This window comes from Artemia franciscana, chromosome 10 (assembly GCF_032884065.1).
Source record: "Artemia franciscana chromosome 10, ASM3288406v1, whole genome shotgun sequence".
Lineage (NCBI taxonomy): Eukaryota > Metazoa > Arthropoda > Branchiopoda > Anostraca > Artemiidae > Artemia > Artemia franciscana.
In genome coordinates this window covers 19,818,308-19,825,970 of record NC_088872.1, presented here as the reverse complement: position 1 = coordinate 19,825,970, position 7,663 = coordinate 19,818,308, and the positions used below count along the sequence as shown (strand labels likewise).

Here is a 7,663-nt window from a genome sequence, read left to right as displayed (position 1 = left end):
ACCCAACCACCCATCAGTGCCATTTTAACCCTTACTTTCCGCTGAAATAAAAAGACTGCTTTAGTCTTTACAATTGGAGGGCTTACATCCTTGCCAACTATATAGATATAGTCGTGTTAATCTTCTTCTGATCAACCGTTGTTTGTATGTCATTTAAGAAGTATTTTAAAGTATTAAGTGTTTTATATTAACCAGTAGCTTTATTGATAAATTAAATGAATATGTGAGATAATAACGTTTAAACTAAAATTCGGCAATTTAGAAAGCAACTAACATGTAGGAATTAAAAAATAAAATAACCTCCAGAATTGTTTTGGTTATAATGTCAAGATTGTCAGTTTAATCAAAATGGTGTAAAATATTAACAATTTCTGCCACCAAGTTTAGAGGCAACATAACACTTAGTTGGAAGGTTACTACTACCATTTCTACTTCCACCGTAACTACTGCTATCCTAAAACCAGCACCATAGTTGTTAATTTCGCTAAATACTTATCCTTGTACTACTGCTACCGTAACTGCTACTAGCAAGACAAGTGCTGCAACTATTATTACCGCTTGTGTTCTGTTGTGATCATAACTTCTACCGTATGCCAAACTACTAACTATAATTGTACTAAGGCAGCTCATCGTCGTGTATATTTTTAGAAAAATAATTTTTTATTTTTTCCCAATTGAATTTTTTCTTAATACACAGCTCAATTTTTCAAGGTTTAGATTAATTTTGTTCTTGGATAGTAATTTGTCCCAATACAGAGTTTTCCAACATCAAAATAGCATGTCAAAACCTCTGTAACTTCAGCTATTCTGATAGTGCTGATGAAAAGAAACGGGTGGAATTCTCTGGCTAAAAAATTGAAAATTTTAGATACGCTATTTTTAACGTTACCATTTTTGAACGTTTAACTTCAACGTTTAACGTAATTCTTAGCATATTGTATTTTTATGTGAAAAAATCTCTATGCTACTACTGCTGTGACTATTAGCTGCTATATCCAAGTAAAACCCATGAAAACTTAGTTTTTATTTGGTTTTTTAGCATAGTATTAGCAATACTTGGATACTGATCAATAGTTAAAGGCCTTTTAAGTGGTTTTACATCTTTATCAATTAAATATTTCTACCTAAACTCTCACTGAATGCCTTTTTAGTCTAATAGGTGTTATTTGATGGCGCATTTGTGCTTAAGTTCCGGCTAGTCAAAAGAAAATTGACTAGCATGACAGTTTAGGCAAAATAAAATTTTAAGATAGCCGTTTGTTTTGGCATTTCATTATATATTTATAGAAAATTTGAAAACTTGTAGGTATAGGTTCTTTTTATTTTGCGTCTGATACTGGAAAAGACTATAAACTTTAAAATATATTGAAGTAATATGATCCAATGACTTGGTTTCCAAGGTGTCTTTCACAGAGAACCCATTGAATTTATTTTGTGTCTAGAAGTTGCATGCCATAAGAATGCTGCTTGCAAAACCTATGCTGATCTTGGTCCCAGATTTTTCTTCAAACTGGATTGTATTTTACTCACCAGTAGGCCTACTTTATCCATGATATGCCAGAAAATGCATAAATTGAAAATCGGACTATAATTCTGAAGGTGTGGCCTTGAACCATTTCTATGTAGTTGTCTAAGGCTTGCTTTGGTGAAATTCCAGTGTAGCTACTTTTTGCTACATTGTAAAGGGGTTAGATTAAGACAATTTTCAGGGATGGGTCTACAGACTAAAGTATGTCATGGGAAGGTAGGCTATTTTGAAGTTGGCTTGGCTACCCACATTTATTCCTTATCCCTCTAGAGGGCTCTGAATTTTGATGACTTTAAGAAAAATTTACATTATAAAAGTGAAACCCTGTAAAATAGATTTTATGCTTAAATGGAGTAAAAAATAAGTATTTACAGCTTCACTCTTTTGCTCAATTCCAATTTATGAGGTTTCACAGATCTGAAAATCCAGCTCCTAAATTTAGTTGCTTCATCAAATTCACATAGGCTAGATGCAGGCCTCCCAAGTAGAAAAATTTATAAGACTTCAGAACCAGAAGAGATTTAACAGAGAAGCTTGACAATAGTCTATCTTCCCTGAGTAGGTTATGTTTTTAGTCCTGGATTCACTGCTGAAACTTTCATTTTCCAAACCTAAGTCCTTTCCAAAATAGCAAAAAGTAGCTAAATTAGCCTAGAATTTTACCCTTGCCCTTTTCCAAGCTGAAGGACATATACCAGTCAAAAAACAAAGATAGATACATGAGGGGTTTAACAAGCCAGCACTGATGTAGGTTTGCATAACATCCCATTTGACTAGCAAATCATCTCTAGAGAAGCAAACTGAAGAAGTGAAGATCTGTTTCTGCATGTGTTTCTATGAAAACTAGGTAAGTCTTCTTTGAAAAGTTTTGATTTTTGTGGTTGTCATCTACACATATATGAAAGAGTTTCAGGATCTAGGAAAGAAATTGGTAATAGGCTAGGCAATCAGGCCAGGCTTTATTAATAGGTCCAATCCTAAGAGAACACAATGTCAAGGGCAAGGGGCACAATAAATTATTACTAAGTGATTTTTTCCTGACTAAACTAGACATATGACTAGACTAAATTAAACCAGACTGAAACTAGACTGATGTGATTTTTTATTAAAGTGCCTGATAGACTCTGCTGCCATGCTGCCTATTCACAGAAAAGTGATTTTAAAACAATACTGGAATTCTTTGGCCACTTATAAACTGTCAGATGTCTCTCAGGAATGACAGTTAAGAGTCTGGTATCACCTCTCTTGTTCATTACTTAGGGTCATCAGCTTCATTCTTTCCGTGTTTCCTCTATCTCCAAATTTTCAGGGATTTCCCAAAAATCTCACAAAAATGCTTGGACCTAGATGCATCCAAACTTTAAATCAAGCCCTTTAGGTTAGAGATTATGAGGTTTGGACCCTCTAACATGCTTACAAAATCTTTTCAGGTAAATTTTCATCTCATGTAGTAACATTCATTTCAAGCTTTTGACAGATTTAGAAGAAGGAAATTGGTTGCTTTATTTCTTACTCTTTTATATTTTGTTCAAGAATTAGCACTTATAATTGTATGTGCTAATGTGATGTAGGTCTATCACTTTTTTTTAGTAATAATTGAAAAAAATCAACAAAATGAGTTTCCCAAGAAAATGTAAAGAGCTCTATTAAACCAAAAATGTGCAGAAATAAAGTCAAGTAATCATCCAAGCATAAAACTACCACAAATCAACATTAATAACTAAATAAAACCCTAAACAAACAGAAATTACAATAAATAACCAAGCCAAACACAAAATGAGCAGAAATTAACACAAGTAGGGCTCACATCTCCCATGCCTTCTGAAGATCAGAACATGATTAAGACTTAACTGAAAACAAAATATGTTTTAAACTTTTTCTCTTTTTTAACTTTATTAAATAAAAAATTATTAAGACTTTGAGGGATGGAAATCAGTTATGTATATTAAACTTTCAGTCCTCATTCATTTTTTCAGAAAGTGCAAATCATGTTCTGGCCTTCTAGAAGACATATGAGGGTTGTCAGCCCATTTCATTTTAATTTCTGCTTGTTTTGAGTTTGACTTGGTTGTTTATAGAGATATCAGAGTAAAGGTCAAGCTTGCCAACCTTTCTCTATAAAAAAAAACATATGTAAACAATGAACAAATTGCCTTACTTACAGCCCTTGCCCTGAGGACTGCAGGGGGTTGACATCCAAAAATACATAATTCCTGAACCTTTCAACTATGCTGATCAAAACAGCTGCCTCAAAATTTTGATTGGGTCTGTTTAGGGAAATAGCAGGCATGAGGTGTGGGTGTGTGTGGCTGATTACCCTCCAGTCTTTTTTGACAAGAGCAATGAAACTTTCAGTTTCAACAAAAGCCTTATATACCCTTTGGGCCATATCTTACAACCTGGGTTCTGGGGGGGGGGAGTAGTGTCAACCCTGGAGGCATTGTTATGATTTTCGGACTGTATTGAACAAAATGGCTATTTAAAAAATTATCAGATGCATTTGGGTAAAAGAGGGCAGAGGGGTGGGGGGCTAGTTGTCTTCTGGTCATTTTTGACTCTCAAAAGGGTATTAGAGCTTCTGGTTTCCAATCAAGTGTACCCTTTCCAAAGTTTATACAACCACTCATTCCAGGGTGGAATGGGTGGTTGTATATTCCCCTGGGGAATATACCTTATATTCTCCTGGGGTATAACTTACAACCCTGGGCTCTGGAGGTTGTGTTGACCCTGGATGCATAGTTATATGATCTATGGGCTGTCATGGACAAAATGCTATTTCTCAGTTTTAGTCAGATGCATTTTGGGAAAACAGGGCATGGGGGTGGGCTAGACAAAATTTTGATCACATGCATTTGGGGAAAAGAGGATACAGGGGGGGGGGCTAGTAGCCCTCCAGTCACTTTTGACTTTTAGAAAGGGCACTAGACTTTCTGATTTACAATCAAATGAACCCCTTTAAATTTTATGCAATCCTTCCTTCCATAAAGACCTTGTTTATTAATAATGGGCAACTAATGTAACTTATTACTGTTTCCTTGAGGACTCTGGGGGACAGGGATTCACATTGCCAAAGACATAATTACTGGGCCTTTCAACTGTGCTCAACATAATGGCTGCTGGTTGCAATCCAATCACTTTTGACTCTTCAAGAAAGTACTAGAAATTTTAATTTCCAATTGAACAAGCTCCTTTCAAGGTTTCTGCTGCAACTCCTTCTATATGAAATGCTTTGGTCAGGAAAAACACAATAAATAATATATTGAGCCCACTTTAATCTTTACTTAGGCACTGCTATTGTTCTGCCTATGATTTGTGCATTATGCCAAAGGTCTTTTTTTTTGTAAATTCGTACTCTAGACTATTGGTTGATCACTTCTGAAGGAAATATGCTATTAAACAAAAGTTGTATGATTAAATTTATTATTTTGTGTTATTTTCATGTATCATAGTTGCTCTTCTGACAATGCATCCTTCCTACTCCACTCTTGATGGTCCCAGATATAGCACTGGGATATTTATAAAAGTAAAAAAAGCAACATTAAAACAATGAAATTTCTACATTATGAGAAAGACACTTCTATTATACACATCATCAATGTACAAAAGAACACCACCAGCCTCTTTAGAAAGTCAAAGACTTGTTAGTAGTGGCTGATAAACATTCAATGGACAACAATACTGACAACATTAACAAAACAAAAAAAAAAACAAGTGAAATGAAATGAGACAAAAAGTAGGAAAAGAAAACAAAAGGAAAATAAGGAAGAAGAGAGAGAAAGAAGAAAAAAATCCTACTTAATAAGATGATAAGCCATCCCATTTAAATTATTTACTTAATCTCTTCCCAGAAGGTGGTTCTTCAGTCTACTCTTAAACTGGCTAACATTTTCTGATAACCTTATACTCATTGGTAAAGAATTCCATACTGCTGATCCAGCAAACCTGGGACTAAAACTTGCCCTCTGAGAGCTATAACAGAGTATCCGACAGGACAAATTGGAAACAAAACAACAGTAAAAGAAAATAAACAAGATAATTCACAAAATAAGATCCAATAACAAAGACAATAAATGAATAAATACTACAATCGAGAAAATAAAGGAAGATACTAATCTAGAAGGTATCTTCAACCTTCCAAAGCCTCCTAGAAGTAGCTTCACCTGGTAGGCGAACACATATACAGGCTATGTCTGACCAAACGTTCTTTGCCCTATACGTATCTCTAGAACTATCCAGGATAATCTTGTGGTGCTTCATGAGATATTCATCCACAAAAAAAAACAGATTTTGCTAGCTTAGACTTCGCTTTAAAGACAGTATGCACAACATCTTTGTTGGAAAATTTGAGTATCACAGGGGCAACTCGACTTTCATCTGTATTCTGAGCTGTAGGGTTGGGTTAAATGAAATCAGTGTATAGAAAGAATTTAATTGGTCATAAAAGCACTCAAGCCCATCTTATCCTGTATAATACTGTGCATTGTTACTTTGAGGTCAACACCAGGTGCCTGTTCGACCCCAACAAATACAAGGGAATTGAGCCGAGCCTCTTGTTGATATTCATCAAGTCTATCTTCCATTTTCACAATACGGTTTTCAAGAGACTCTATTTGAGCTCTTAACCCCTTAAGCACTTTGCCAATATGACCAAATTTTACATGATATTCAACTGATATTCCATCATAAGCTTGGAAATTATCTGTTTAGGAGCACTGGGGTTTATGCTATTCTTTTTTGCTACCTTTACTGTGACCAATTTCCTGATGCCCATAAGCATATTTTGCTTTGTCTGTGCTAATTCTTGTTCTGTAGAAACTAACTTCTCAACTAGAACAGCTACCAATGATTTCATAAAAATTGTGTGAGTTTGCACAGAGGGAGCTTTTTTTTGAATACTGTATGTAGATATCCAGGAAAATCTCCAGCTCCTGAAATGCCTTGTTAATGCTCCATTCTGTTTTCTGTGATGCTTCTTCAGACTTTTCTGCATAGAGAACCAAATTCACTTCTAAGACTGTCTGAAGATCATGGGATTCATAACAAAAAACTATAAATTTTGGGGTTTCTTCTCATTGGGTATTAACGTCTACAATTCTTACTGGCCAAAGCGGGTAATTTCTGAATTTTGCCAATGCCAAATACCTTTTTTTGAACTTGCTCATTTCAAACTTCAGAATTGGCTAACTTAATGCAAAGAATAAAAAGTCAAGTAATAAACTTGCCTGTATCACTTATTTGATAAGTGGCCCAGTCAACAGCAGAGACCTGCTAGAAATTTCGGCTGTACTCTGACATCCGAAGCTGCTATCCATTAAACCACAAAATAGTCCACAAATAACAATGTGCTATTTCACTTGTTGTGAAAACTGATTGTTCCTATCAATCAGATTATCATGTTTCCTTCCATTTTTATCCCATTTAGATAATATTTTAATCCAATAATTATACTATAATCACTCAGGCAAACTGGATTTCACCAGGTCAAGAGTGCAGTAAACCAACTTACAAAGAAGACATGATGCATCATAAGATAATCGTATGATAAGATATGTTATTTAGGGCTATATCTGAGACCATCAGGGATGGGAGATGAGGTGCATGGCCTAGAAATAATCATAGTATTTGGAAACAGCATAAATGAAGGAATAAACTTTTGGCATGTTTCCTTTAAATGTGGTCAACTACTACAGATCTATGACCTTTTTTGTAGAACTGCCAGAGAGTAACTACTGATACACATTGGAGTATCAGTAAAGCCGAAAACAATTTAGTCATATTGATGTAAGGCTGTGTGATAGCCTTTTCCCTAATGGTGGTAAAGATTCAACATTAGTATCATTGGTAGACATGGTGATAATGAGGTGAAATGATTTGATTTTGTGAAATTCAGTCAAAAGACTGAAGGAATTCAAGCAGCCTATAATCAAGTTTGGCTCTGATTGTGCTGATCCAAGTAACAATACTGCAAACTATGTAAGAACTGATTTTTTAAATGAAATATCAGATAAGGCCATATCCAGGGGGGTTAGGGCGTCTGACCCCCTCCCAACATGTTTGTCTGACTTGAAAAAACATAACAAAAATGAATATAAAGACGTTTTTGATGCGTATTTTAAAGTTTTTTTTGTTTGTACC

The 7,663-nt window shown here is 34.9% G+C and overlaps 1 protein-coding gene across 3 annotated transcripts in view; it reads left to right on the top strand.

The window, feature by feature from the left end:
• The first annotated feature begins 1,280 nt into the window (after positions 1-1,280).
• Positions 1,281-7,663, top strand: part of LOC136031882 (uncharacterized) — a 38,256-nt gene continuing 31,873 nt past the window's right edge. Inside the window, exon 1 of one of the 3 annotated variants that reach the window (XM_065711827.1) lies at positions 1,281-1,302. The gene's annotated coding sequence lies outside the window, so the exon portion shown is untranslated. Of the gene's footprint in view, positions 1,307-2,208; positions 2,376-7,663 lie in introns of those variants that run through there. The other 2 variants (XM_065711826.1, XM_065711825.1) reach the window with 2 other exon arrangements.